This window comes from Muscardinus avellanarius, assembly GCF_963383645.1.
Source record: "Muscardinus avellanarius genome assembly, chromosome: 5".
Taxonomy (NCBI): Eukaryota; Metazoa; Chordata; class Mammalia; order Rodentia; family Gliridae; genus Muscardinus; species Muscardinus avellanarius.
The window spans coordinates 139,787,555-139,802,079 of NC_137790.1; positions in this window are offsets into that span (position 1 = coordinate 139,787,555).

Here is a 14,525-nt window from a genome sequence, read left to right on the forward strand (position 1 = left end):
TGACTTACCAGTTCTAGAAATCGTTTATGTTTCCATAGGTTTTCATTCTGTCCCATTAAGCCTCCTGGTGACTGGTCTTGTTCAAGTAAATTGAGCTGAAGGAGAAGAAGTGGAGAGCTCTTTTGCGTGTGTGCCTCAGTACCAAGTCTGAACATCAAATTATACATTTAATCTTATTTCACCATACACTGCAATGGCATGCATTGTAAAAAGATTTTCTTTTAACATCTAGAGCAAATCATTATCTTTCACCTGATCCTAAAGCAGGCAAGAACTCACTCCAATTCATTTTCTTCACCCAGGCCCCATATTAACATCTCCACGCATTAATGTCTTCAATATTATTTCTCAATTGATTTTAAGATGTTTACAGTTGGAGCAGACTGAGGTGATCTGTGAACTGGTTCACTGCTCTCTTGACCCAGAACATCTCACACAATCACGCAAGTCAAGAGGGTCGAATGTTCATGTTCGTTTCAGGGACACCCGTGAAAGCGCCCAGGCCATCAGGGACATGCAAGTCTGAGGAGCCGCCAAGTATCTGAAGGATGTCACTTCCACGAAGCAGCGTGTGCCTCTCCAGCGTTACAGTGGTGGAGTCGGCAGGCGTGCCCGGGCCAGATATTTGGGCTGGACCCAAGGTGGGTGACCCAAAAGGCAAACTGAGGCTTTGCTTGACATTTTAAATGCAGAACTCTAGGGGTTTAGATGTTGGTTCTGTGGTCGTTGGACAGCTCCAGGTGAACAAAGCCCCCAAGATGTACGACTGTACCTACAGAGCTCACGGCTGGGCTAACCAGGCAGGAGCTGCCCCTGCCGCTGAGATGGTCCTCACTGCACAGGGAAGGGGCGGATTGTCCCTAAACCAGAAGGGGAGGGTGCATAAAAGAAAAAGAAGAAACCAAAGAAATAAAAACTTGTGTCGTGGGAATAAATTCAGCATAAAGTGAATGCCAATAAAGTAAAAGAAAATTATTTACCGTCAAATCCTGTGAAGACTAAAGAGTAACTATTCGTGGCTTCTCTGCTCACTGTGTGTTATTGGTTGAAATTTCTGCTGAAATTTGACCCCCATTGCCATAGTATTGTGAGATGTGTGCTTTAAGAGAATTTAATCTTTTGTGATGACCCAATCTAATCTGGGAATTTTGTCACGGCAGGAGAAAGGATTAAGAGATGCTTCCTCTTGAGTGTAACTGTCATCGAGCTCTTTGGCCTGTGAGTATCTTGGGCCCTATGGGAAGCTTCCTGGGATTTGCAGATCTGAAAGGGTCCTTCATGTCAGGCATGGTGGCACTAAAATACCAGTACTGGAAGGCTGACACAGGACTGCAGGTCCCTGGTCAGCTTCGGTAACTTAGTGAGACCTTGTTTAAAACTGAAAAATAAAATAGGGCTGGAGTTGTAGCTCCAGAGGTAAAATGCCCCTAGGTTCAATCCCCAGTACAGAAACGAAAAGAAGGAAAAGAAAAAGAACACCATCCTTTATTTGCTCTTCTACCTGGATATATGTGGTGCCTTTGTTATCTTTATGAATTTCTTTTCTGTTACCCTTATGAATCTGTGCTTAAAAAATAATTCTTAACCAATTTTCTCTCACTATCCCAGATGTGGAAAACCTAAGAGAACTTAAATGTAATATAAAAGATATGATTACATAGGATAACAATATGATTGTCACAATTTAATAACTGTATTATAATAAGTAATGAAATAATAAATAAGGTCTAGATTATGTTCTTCCTTTTTAAGCATATATATTTTTTTGCAGTAATGAGGGTGGAATCCAGGAGCATTCTACCTCTGAGTGACACCCCCAGCCTGATTTTTTATTTTTTATTTTGAAACAGGGTCTCACTGAGTTGCAAAGGGCCTCATGAAGTAGTAGCTGAGGCTTTCCGCGAACCCGGATCCCCCTGTCTCAACCTCCCAAATGCTGGGATTACAAGTGTGCCCACCATGCCCGGCTTTTAAATATACTTCTACTGCTGCATTGGCATCATAATCATAATGAGGTTCAGAGTGATGAAGCATGCATCCACACAGCACTTTTTATGTTTCCCTACAGATCCCAACCCACAGTCTTTCCCTCCTAATACATCTTAATGAGATTGGCATTGATGGTTTCATATGTGTATACAGCATTATTACTAAGCACTTTCATTGGCTCACTGTGGTCTCACATCAGAACGTAGTTCCCAGTGATAGTGACATACGTCCCCACAGCACTTGGTGGGCTTTCCCCTGGCTCCCCTCAGCCTCTCCCCATCATGGTATTGAGACTGGCACGGGTATTCTCACACAGTACCTAACATCAATGGAAGCGCTTTCTTCATTAGTTCTCCCTCTCCCCCATGCCTACTCTCCCAAGGCCACCTCCTGGCTCCACTGGGGTTGCTTTTCCGTCATCTAAAGTCCTTCCCTTATTTTAAAATTATTTTTTAGCTTCCCCATATGAGAGAAAGCACACGCCCCTTCAGTTTCTGTGACTGGCTAATCTCACTTAACATAATGTTCTCCAGGTCCCTCCATTTTCCTGAAGGAAAAAAAAAGACATAACTTTGTTCATTATTGCTGAGTAGAGTTCCATACAAAATTCATAGTTTTGTAATTCATTCCTCTGTTGATGGACACCTAGGTTGGTTCTTTCATTTGGCAATTGTGACCTGTGCTGCTATGAACATGGAGATGCATATGTTACTATAACTTTCTGACTTCAGTCCCTATTGAAAGATACCCGGGAGTGGTAAGGCTGGACCCTATAGTGGATCCACTTCCAGTTTTCTAGGGAATCTCCACACTGATCTTCAGAGTGGCTGCACCAATTTGCGCCCACCAACAGTGTAGAGGAGTTCCTGTTTCCGTATGTCCTCTCCAGCATTTATTGTTGTTGACTTCTTGATGGCTGCCATCCATCCTAATTGGATTTAGCTGGAATCTCCGTAGTTTTGATTTGATTCTCCCTAATTGTCAGTGATGTTGTACACATGTTCTTATATTTATTGGCCTTTTGTATTTCATTTTTTGTGAAATGTCTGTTTAGTTTAATCAGTTCTAAACTTCATCTGAAAAAACAAAAGACCCAGAATAGCCAAGGCAATTCTCAGCAATAAGAACCATGCAGGAGGCATCACAGTTCCTGGCTTCAAATTATCCTACAGCACTACAGTAATAAGAACAGCATGGTGCCAGGTGTGGTGGTGCATGCTTGTAATACCAGTTCTCGAGGGGCTGAGACAGGAGGATCGAGGCTTGTGGACAGCCTCAGCTACTTAGTGAGGCCCTCTGCAACTTAGTGAGACTTTGTTTCAAAATAAAAAATAAAAAAATAGGGCTGCAAAATGCTGAGGCTGACTGCAAACCTCTAATCCTCCTGTCTCAGCTTCCCAAGTACTGGGATTACATGCATGCACCACCAAGCCTACTTCCTAATTCATTTTTTTTGGTTTAAATAGGTACCGATATTGGTGGATTGGATATTTTAAAAGGTGGCTCTTCCCCTGGTCAGCTTGGGCAGCAGTGGTCTAAGGTGCGGTCACAGGAGTGGGGGACTGAGGTGGGAGGAAGTTGAAGTCACTGGAGGTGGCCGGCGAGTGTTTTGGGAGCACCATTGGGTCAATAGTGCAGTCATTACAAATGGTGCCATGCATAGGGAGGAGGGGACAGCGGGGCCCTATGAGGTTGGTGATGAGGATGGAGGAAGAGAAGAAAGATGTGTGGCTCCTTTTTTCCAGCATAGTTTTGCAAGAAGCAACAAGCAAAGCAGAGGATGCCCAGTGAATGTGTCCCTGTCAAACACTGTCAGTGTTTCTCTGGTGGCTCTGAGGACCAAGAATCGGGTGGCTTTCACCCCCACTGCTGTATCCTCCATGGCCATGGACACATCTCCACCCCTCTGAGTCTGTGTCCTTGTCTATGAAGTGGGACTGCACTTACTCTCTGGACTGCACAGGTGTATGAAACCAGAGCAATTGCTCTTCGACTCAGAAGACTCTCTGAGTGAACAGAGAGTCAAAAGATCTTCTGAAAGAAGAACCTCTGCATATGGCCTGCATCTCAGTTCCAAAGGAGCCCAGGACCCTGCCTCTCAGGTGCCATGGGGAAGTGCTGTCCAGTGGCACTTGCATGGGGATGTCCTGCCCGACTCCTGCTGACGTCCATCCCTACTGTTCAGCCACTCCGTGTTCTTCTGGGCTCAGGCTGAGTTCTTTCTGCCTGCCACATCCCACAGCACCGCGCCCCACGGTCCACAGGTCTGTGCACAGTTCCCAAGAGACTGTGTGTGTGGGGTTAGCGAGGTGGTAAAAGCATAAGTCAAGCCCAGCGGGAGCAAAATGGATGCTCCACTTCCAGGCACCCTGGGTCAGAGAACCAATGGTCTCTGCTCCTACCTTCTTCTGTTGCCTCAGTTTCCCTTCTTCATCATCATCTTGACCAGTTTTCTGCGATCAGAACAAAGGTCAAGAATAAGGACAGAGCCCATACATGTCCTGGGTCCCGAGGTTGTCCAGGGCCTCCCTCGGTCATGGGACCTTCCACACCCTGGCGATGAGTCTGGTGGGCTCTTAAAGACACAGACAGCCCTTAGAGCCAACGGTCTCTCCTCTCACCTACCTTCTTCTGTTGCTTTAGTTTCCCTTCATCGTTATCTTGACCAATTTTCTGCAATCAGATGAGAGGCATAAATAAGGACAGACTCAATGCTTTTCCTGCCTCCTTGGGGTTATCCAGGGCCTTCCTCGGTCATGGGGCCTCTCTACACCCTGGGGAGTGAGTCTGGTCAACGCTGACAACACAGACAGCCCTTAGAACCAATGGACTCCTCTCACCTACCTTCTTCTGTTGCTTTAGTTTCTCTTCATCATTGTCTTGACCAGTTTTCTGCAATCAAAAGAGAGGCATGGATAAGGACGGACCCCATCCTTGTAGTGGGTCCCCTGGGTCATCCAGAGCCTCCCTCGGTCATGGGACCTCCACACCCTGGGGATCTTACAGAACACAGACAGTCCTTAGAACCAACGGACTCTCCTCCACTCACCTACCTTCTCCTGATGCTTTATTTTCTGATCTTCAGCATCATCTTGACCAGATTTCTGCAATCAGAATGAGGGGCATGGTGAGGACAGACCCCCATGCTTGTCCTGAGTCCCTGGGGTCATCCAGGACCTCCCTCAGTCATGAGACCTCTCCACACCCTGGGGGTGAGTCTGGTGGAATCTTACAGAACACAGACAACCCATGGTGGTGGGGCAGAGGCTCAGTTGGTCATTCTTCGGTGGTCACTGCTTCTCTAAGCCCAGCAGGGGCAGGACAGATGGTAAAGGGGGGGATGGCCATGACGTCACAAGGGCCACTGTGACCCAGGGCCCAGGTTGCCCTCTCCAGGCTCAGAGGTATTGGGTGAAGAGGAAGGATGAGCCACTTCCCTCCTGCCAGGGATGGACCAGAGTCCTCGGGGCACCTAGATCTCTCATGGCCAAAGCACAACCGCTGGTCTGGCCCATAATTGGGTCCATCTTATCAGCAGCCCCCAGGAGAGCAGCTCCTGTGCCACAGGAAGGCTCCCGGGCCTCCCCACGAGACTCAGGCTGTCCCTGGTTCCCTGCCTTCTGCCATGGTGCCCTTCATGGACAGTGGGAAAGTCCTTCTTTCACTGAGGACCAGAGTGGACGTGGAGGGAGCACAGGTGGGGACTGGGAAGCGTCCCGATGAGGCCCCTCAGCCCCTCCTCCTCCTTCCTCCCTGCTCCTGTTGGCCATGCTCTCAACACCAGCCCCTCTGTCCTCTGCCTGTTTTGCTCCATAAGGCGTCTTCCAGTTCCACGCATTTTGCTGCAGACACATGATCTCATTCTTCGTTATGACTGAATAATAATACTCTATTGTGCATATGTGCTCTATTTTCTTTATCCTTTCATCTGTAGAGTATCACCTGGGCTGATTTAGGACCTTGGCTATTGGCAATAATCCCTAGGAAACACCAGTACACAGGAATCTTTGTTATAGTCTTGACCTGGCCCTCAGCTATGCCAGAAATGCCCTGAGTCCACAGGCTTCTCTGCTTCCACTTCTCCAGAGGAAATAAGTGTGTCTTCTGGCAGCTCCCCAGCTCACTGAAGGAGGAACATGAGCCCAAGCCCAGAAGGAAATGTGTGTTGCCCACTGTTGCCCCCTAGCGGCCCATGCTTCCACTGCATGCTATGTTTTAAATTGTCTTTTCTGATGCATTTTACTGTGACTGGGCATATTCCTACTCTTTTTCTCATTTTTAAAATTAACTGACGTAATTGTATTTACACTTTGAAACAATTTTTCCACATGAGTTTGTTACCCGAAACTCTTGATAGGATTTTGATTATAATTGTCTTTAGCGTTACTGGACTGTAATGTTAGCTGCACGGATTAAGTTGGGAGATCACTGAATCCTTCCCATGTTAAGTCGTTCTATCAATAAATACAATGTACCTTTCTTCCTATTGGTCTTCTTCTGCATCCTTCTGAACTGTGGGCGTTGCAGTCGGCAATCTCACCACTGTGATCTAACTACTCACCACTGTGATCTAACTACTCACCACTGTGATCTAACTACTTGACAAGAACAACCTAGAGGGGGGAAGATTTATTGGGCTCACAGTTTCAGAGATTTCAGTCCAGAGTTGACTCCGGAGGCATAAGAGGCGGTGGTGGCAATAGGGGGCCAGGAAGAACACTGTGTCACATCGTGAGAGCCTGAAGCAGAGAGAAAGGGGAGGGGGAGGGACAGATGTAGTCCCTAGGGCCACAGCCCCGTGACCTGCCTCCCCAGCCACACCCTGCCTGCCTAAGTTACCACCCAACAGATCCATTCAGTGTTTTATCCAGCAGTGAGCTTGCCCACTGATGAGATTAGTGCTCTCGTGATCCAACGATTTCACTTTGAACTTTCGCATGAACGTTTCCAGGGCATGTTCTGTAGCCAAACCAAAACACGGGCAAACGTGGCTCAGGGACTTCAAGGAGGAGGAAGACGTGTGCCTGTGTCTCTACCCTTACTACGCTCTCTTGTGGATGTAAGTGTTGAACGGGAGGGAGCCGCACTGGGATCAGTGTCCCGGGGGTGGAGGCAGACATGGCTCCGGGAATGGTAGACAGGTCAGAGCTCCTCACCCTGAGGACTGCACAGCAGGCTGGACCGCCTGCTTCTGAGCCCACGTGGAAAAGAGGAGTCAGTGTGCTAAAACTGCTGTAACTCTGGTTGTGGCTATTCAGAGCCCCCTTCATCCTGAGAGTGAAGCTCTACCCCAGGGATTCTCACAGAGGGGAGCCCAGAACAGTCGCCGCCGCAGCACCTGGACACTCACCAGAGACACGCGTGACGGACTCCGGTGTGTGGAGTCAGACCCACGGGTGGGGCCCGGGCCTCTGCGTTCCCAGCTCTTCCCATAGGATAGCACACACTGATGATATTTATGAATCTTTCTCTTTTTCTTCTTTCTTTGTTTCCTTTGCTCTTTTTTCTTTCCTTATTTTTCTCTCTTCTTTTCTTTCTGTTTTTATAATTTCTGAGTTTTAAAATTTTATATTATTAGTGCATTGCAATTTTACATCATAGTGAAGTCCTATATGAGAAAACCCTACATGCACACCTAACTCTGCTGTAATTTCCCCCATGCCCAACCCTGTTTCCTTCTCCTCTAGTGAGATTGGTAGTGATATCTTCACGTATTACCACTGTAGTTTTGAACTGTTTCTCTCTTTGATCCTCTCTTTTTCCCCTTCCCACTCCCTCTGCCAATCCCTTCCACTCATCTACAGGTCTCTCTCTGTGCATTATTTAAAATCTCTTATGTGGCCGGGTGTGATGGTGCACACTTGTAATCCCAGCATTCGGGAGGCTGAGGCCAGAGGATTGTGGTTCGCGGACAGCCTCAGCTACTTAGTGAGGCCCTTTGCAACTCAGTGAGACCCGGTTTCAAAATAAAGAATAAAAAATAGGGCAGGGGGTGAAGCTCAGAGGTCAAATGCCCCTGGGTTCCATCCCTAGACCCGCCCCCCCCCAAAAAAAAAATCTCTTATGTGTCCTATTTTTCTCAAGCTGATACGTATAAGAGAAAACACAACCCTCACCTTTCTAAGACTGACTGATCTCACTTAACATAATGTTCTCCAGTTCCATCCATTCTCCTGCAAATGACGTAATTTTGTTATTTTTAAATAACTGAATAGAATTTCATTATGAATCTATACCATATTTTCTTTATCCATTCGTCTATTAATAGACACCTGGGTTGGCTCCATAGTTTGGTTATCGTGGATTTTACTTCTATAAACATAGGTGTGAATGTATATCTATTCTGTATGCGTATGTGCGTGTGTGTCTGTGTGTGTTACCAGGAATTGAACCCAGGAGCATTCTACCCCTATTTTATTTTCGTTTTGAAACAGGGTCTCTCTAAATTGATGAGGTTGTCCCTGGGATTACAGGTGTGCATCACCACACGTAGCTACTGTCTATTCTTAAATGCAATTTTTTCCCATCAATGTCTGATAAGGTCTTCTGGCCCCTTCCTTCTGACTTTTGGAAAGAGATGAATTATAGCCCCCAAATCTGGCTTGTAGGTGACCTGCCTATGATTCAACCCATAACCAGGCCCCTCTGTTTTCACCTGATTAGCTGGTTTATGCATCAGTGCACCAAAATTTCCCTTTAAATTACAGTACAAAGCAGCACAAGAATGACCTTGTGGATTTTATGTTGAAGTGTTCCATATTTATGTCAGCAATCACCTAGGTCTACCTTCAATCAGAATTCTAATTAAGCCATGTACCATTATAGGTACATGTGTATAATCCCAGTACTTGGGAGGCTGAGATAGGAGGATTGCAGGTTCAAGAACAGCCTGAGCAACTTGACAGGACTTCCAGAAACCAAGCAAAACCCTGTTTCAAAACAAAAAAATAAAAAGGGTTGTGGGTATAGCTTGGAGGCAGAAAGCTTCCAGATTCAATCCCCACTAACACACACATACACCAGACGTGTTTCCAACAAATGAAATAGAACATTTTGAAGACCACTTTCTAAAATGTGGTTTACATAAAAAAGAAGAAAATATTAAACAAAAAAAAGAAAAGAAAATGTGGTTTATGTAAAATTCAACTTTTGAGAGTGTTTATTAATCTGATAATTGTCCAAACTTTGTGTAATCTGTCTGCCAAACAGATGTAAGTGAAAACAGAGATTTATTGATTAAAATAAAAGCTGAGAGTTTCTATAGTAGGGCTACCCTAGTGTCAGGTCTAGCTAAATCCAGAGGATCAGAGGAATCCCCGTGAGTTCATCTCTCTCCTTTCTCTGTTCAGCTTAGCTCTGTAGGTTCACCAGTGTGCCCCAGAAGCCATGGTTACAAAATCCTTTTACCTTGTGAAGGATGTAAAGATGTGCCACATCTCAAAACATGCCAATGCTATAATGCTTATTTCAAGTTAAAATCATGCAAGGAATTGTAAACTCAGAAAGGGCCACTGGATCTGTGTTTCCTTAGGTGCTGTGAGCCATAAGGATTATTTGGGAGGTGTGCTCTATACCAAGATAGGAAATCACCTTATTTACCAGAGCTGGTGTGTGGGGCTGTAGAGAACCTGAATAAGCTCATTGGAGGAATCTTTTTCTTTCATTGGCCTTCATCCTCTCCCCCATCAGCCCCTTAGACACAGTCCTATGTTGGGAATCCAGCCCGACAGCTGGCGGTGCTTGACGAGATGATGAGTACCGACGACTTGAACACCAACCCACGAGCCGGGAGTCAAGTCAAACAAGATCTCATTTATTTCTCTCCAAGCAGTCCTATATATAGCACCAAGCCACGAGGGGAATTTCCATGAGAAATAGCCTAGCCTATCTGGGATAAAGATCACTAGCACGTAGTTTACAGCCAATCCCAGGCCAGTACATGAGCCATTCATGTGTGCAGGAAGCTCCTTTAAAGGTAGAAAGGGAAAAACCGCTCAGTCTCCCCACCCATAATGAATGGGGAAACCACGCCTTCCTAGCTTCCTCCAGACGCCATCTTTAGCCCATTTTCTGCTGAATCACTTTAAAGTTTTGCCTTAGGCTGTAGGCTGCTCAGGCCGAGGAAGGCTGCATCTTGTTAGGCGCTGTATGGACACACCCCATCAGTCCTAGAATTTAAACACTAGTTCAGAAATCCACGTGTCCTGTCATTCCTTCATGAATGGTTTTTCTCCATCTAAGAATGATAAAAGCAAGGACTTCCAGGAAGATGGCAACTGAGGGAAACAGCACATATCAGTCCTGCTGACACTCAGTCTCCATCACTCTGAAGACAGTGTTCTGACAAAAGAAAAAAAGCAGCACAAATTTTAAAAAAAGCACAAGTGAAAGGTGGCCAAAAAAAAAAAAATAAATAAAAAAAGGCTAGAAGGCCGACCAAAGAGAAGAAAAGGACCCCATCTGCCTCCAACAGCTGCGACTGCAGGTGCAGTGGTGGCACCATGTTTCCTCACCATGAGGGACTGCCAGAGACTCACAGCAAAAAAGCCAATGACTTGAAACAAAGTAAATGGCTACAGCTCATGGGAATTGTAAGCCCTCAGTTCCTCCCATGCAAACACCGGCTACAACTTGCAGCAGTGGTGGCTGAGCTCACCACGCCCTCCAGAGATCCAGACCAGCGCTCAGCAACACGCTAAGTGAACCTGCCCTTCCTGCAGGAGACTGCCCAGTGTGGCACCCCTAGGGATTCACGCAGCTACAATAAACTCACTGGGTCTAAGACTTTGTGGTTCAACTCAGCAAACGTGGGGGTGGAGTCTGCTGTTGGACATAGCAGAGGCTTGGAGAAACTCAGGCTTTGCATTGGTGGAAAGCGTGGAGGGAGACCTATGCTTAACACTTGATCCAAGTAGTAGGATGTCCAAGATCGCCAGAGACCTTCCAGTCATTGTGAATGGGGAGATGTCAGACCAACCCAGCCCTAGTTATGGAGAACAGGGACTCATATATACACTGGGTTTGATCTCGGAGACATCTGCCACCTATGCAGGTAGGAAGAAACTCAGGATCCACATGGGTAGGAAATATGGAGGGAGACCTACACTTAACACTAGGTCCAGCCCCATCGACACTGGCCGTCTGCATAGACCGAGAGAGAGACTCAGAGAACCAGGCTTGCAGCAGGAAAGGTGGTGGTGGCACTCTACCACTGCACAGAGAGAGGCTGCAGAGGCCAAGTCAGTTGAGTAGTCATATATTCATTGGGTTGCATTATTGTGTTTTTTTGTGTGCTTGTTTACCCTTTTCCACACTCCTTTCACAAGTCTCTTCCCTGTATATCCTACTCTCCTCTCTCTGTCCCTTTCCATTTTTTCTTTTCTCTTCTTTGTCTTGTATTAAGTTCACTTTAAATCACTACACAACATACTCTACATTGGTTACTGAATCCTACTACATGTTCACTGTTTCTAATCCCTACTATATACTACCTCACCAAACTCCTGCTCTCATTCTATTCAATCCTATCTGTGACTTACCCTTTCTTGCATTTACAACTTCACTTTCCTCCTCACTCAACCTTCACTGCTGAATACAACACAATTTGCTCTTGGATATACCAGCTGACACCTAAATACTGAGAAAAATCTATCTAAAGCAACAGATACAAACTTTTAAAATCACGAGGAGGAATATCAAGGAAGCAACGAGCTCCCGCCACTCCATAGTAACAGAACCTGACAACGCAGAATTGCAGAGATCCCCAGGAGGACAAATTAGAAATTTAACAGTAGAAATGATACAGAATTTCTGAAGAGAATTTAGAGAGAGCCTGAAGGAAGAAAAGGAAGTGAAGGGCATCAATAAAAACTATAAACCACAGGGAGAAATGAATCTCGCTCTTAGAAGATGAGCACTCCAAAAATGAACACATAGTATATAATTTAGAAAAAAAACATTTTGACAGCATAAAATGGACATTGAAGAGATATAGACCCATCTTAAAAGAGCTAACAAAAAATAATAGGCATAGAAGAGTGAATAGAAGGTGAAACCAAAGGGATCAACAATCTTTTCAAAAAATTAATATCAGAACATTTTCCAAACATAAAAAAAGAGGTTGATACACAGGTACAGAAAACTGATAGAATCCCCGTTAGACAAGATCAGAGGAAAGGTTCACCACACCGCATAATAGTCAAACTGACTAAAGTAGAAGCCAAGGAGACAATCTTAAAGGCAACAAAAACAAAAGACCAAGTGACATTCAGAGACAAACCAATTAGAATCCCACGAGATTTCCCAAACCAAGTCATGAGAGCCAGAAGGGCCTGGAGTAGCATATCCAAACTCTGAAAGAAAACAACTTTCGGACAAAAATTTCCTATCCAGCAAAACTATCTTTCAAAGTAGACATGAAAATAAAAATCTTCCATGACAAACAAAAGCTGAAAGAATTTGTCTTCAAATCATCACTAGAGAAAACACTCAAAGAGAAAACACTAAAAAAAACTGCAAAACTGCAGAGATAATACATGCCAGATCCAGAGAAACAAGGATTTCCATCAAGCAAACAACTAAGCAAAGAAGAACAAACACGACCTCAAACAGAAGTTAAAACTTTAAATGTTAGGAATTAAAAATCATCTCTCAATAACCACAATGAACATAAATGGCCTCAACTCCCCAATAAAAAGACAAATGAAAGGTGGAAAAATGGATTAAAAAACAGGATCCAGCTGGGCATAGTGGTGCACACTTGTAATGCCAGCATTTGGGAGGCTGAGACAGGAGGATCATGGTTTGAAGACAGCCTCAGCTACTAATGAGTGAGGCCCTTTGCAACTCAGTGAGACCCTGTTTCAAAATAAAGAATAAAAAATATGGCTGGGGGTGTGGCTCAGATAGAATGTCCCTGGGTTTCACCCCCAGTACCACAAAATATATAAAAATAGAAAAAGAAAAACCAGAATTCATCCATCTGCTGCCTGCAAAAAACATGCCTTACAAGTAAAGATAGTAATAAACTAAGGGTAAAGGGCTGGAGCAAGGTAATCCATGTCAATGGAACTCAAAGACAACCAGAAGTAGTAACTATGATATCAGACAAGTTAGACCTCAAACCAAGCTTATCAGAAAAGACAAAGCATGTCATTTTTTACTGGTAAAAGGAACAATCCAGCAAGAGGAAATAACTATCGTCAACATTTATGCCCCAAACATAGGTGCAACTACTTTCATAAAACAAACTCTTTGTGACATTAAGTCACACATAAGTCCCGATATAACAATCCTGGGAGATTTCAACACTCCTCTCATATCAGTAGACTGATCCTCTAGACAGACGACCAGTAAAGATGCCTCAGACAAAAGGACATCATCAACCAAACGGACCAATTGGACACATATAGAATATTCAACCCAACTACCACAGAGTTCACATTTTTCTCAGCTGCTCACAAAACCTTATCCAAAATATATCATATCCTGGGCCACAAAATGAGCACTAGCAAATTCAAAAAATGTGACATACTTCCTTGTGTCTTTTCAGACCACAACAGAATGAAACTAGAAATCAATTATAAGAAGACCCAGAGAAACCACATAAACATGTGGAGACTCAGCACAACACTGCTGAATGAAGAATGAATCATAGAAGGGGTGAAATCAAGAAATTCCTCGAAATAAACGAAAACAGGGATACAACATATCATAACCTCTGGGACACCCTGAAGGCAGTATTAAGAAAATTCACAGCACTGAGAGCTCACATAAGAAGAACAGAAAATCAGCCAGGCGTGGTGGTGCACACTTATAATCCAAGCATTCAGGAGGTGGAGACTGGAGGGGTTCAGGGACAGCCTCAGCTACTTAGTGAGGCCCTTCACAACTCAGTGAAACTGTGTTTCAGAAATAAAAAAAGATTAAAAAATAGGACTGGAGTTGTAGCTTGGAGGTATAATGCCCCCGGGTTTCATCCTCAGTACCACAAAAAACAAACAAACAAAAAAAGAACAGAATATCATTAAATAAATAACCTAATAACACACCTTAAAGCTCTTGAAACATAGGAAGAGTCTAACCCCAAACCCACTAGAAGACAGAAAATTATTAAAATCAGAGCAGAAATTATGAAGTACAGAATAAGAAAACAATACAGAAGCCGGGCATGGTGGTGCACGCTTGTAATCCCTGTGCTTGGGAGGTGGAGACAGGAGGATCGTGCAGGTTCAAAGCCAGCCGCGCTGGCTTAAGAGACCCTGTTTCCAAAAATAAAAATAGGTCTGGGAGTGTAGCCTAGAGGTAGAAGGGCTTCCAGGAACCCCAGTACCACACAAAAAAAGAGAAAACAATACAGAAAATCAACAAAACCAAAAGCTAGTTTTTAAAAAAATTAACAAGATAAATAAACCACTAGTCAACTTATTAAAATAAAAGAATCAATCCACTTTATAAAGATAAGAGATGAGAAAGGAGATATTACCACTGACAGTGTAGAAATCCAGAGGATTATCAAAAACTACTTTGAAAAACCA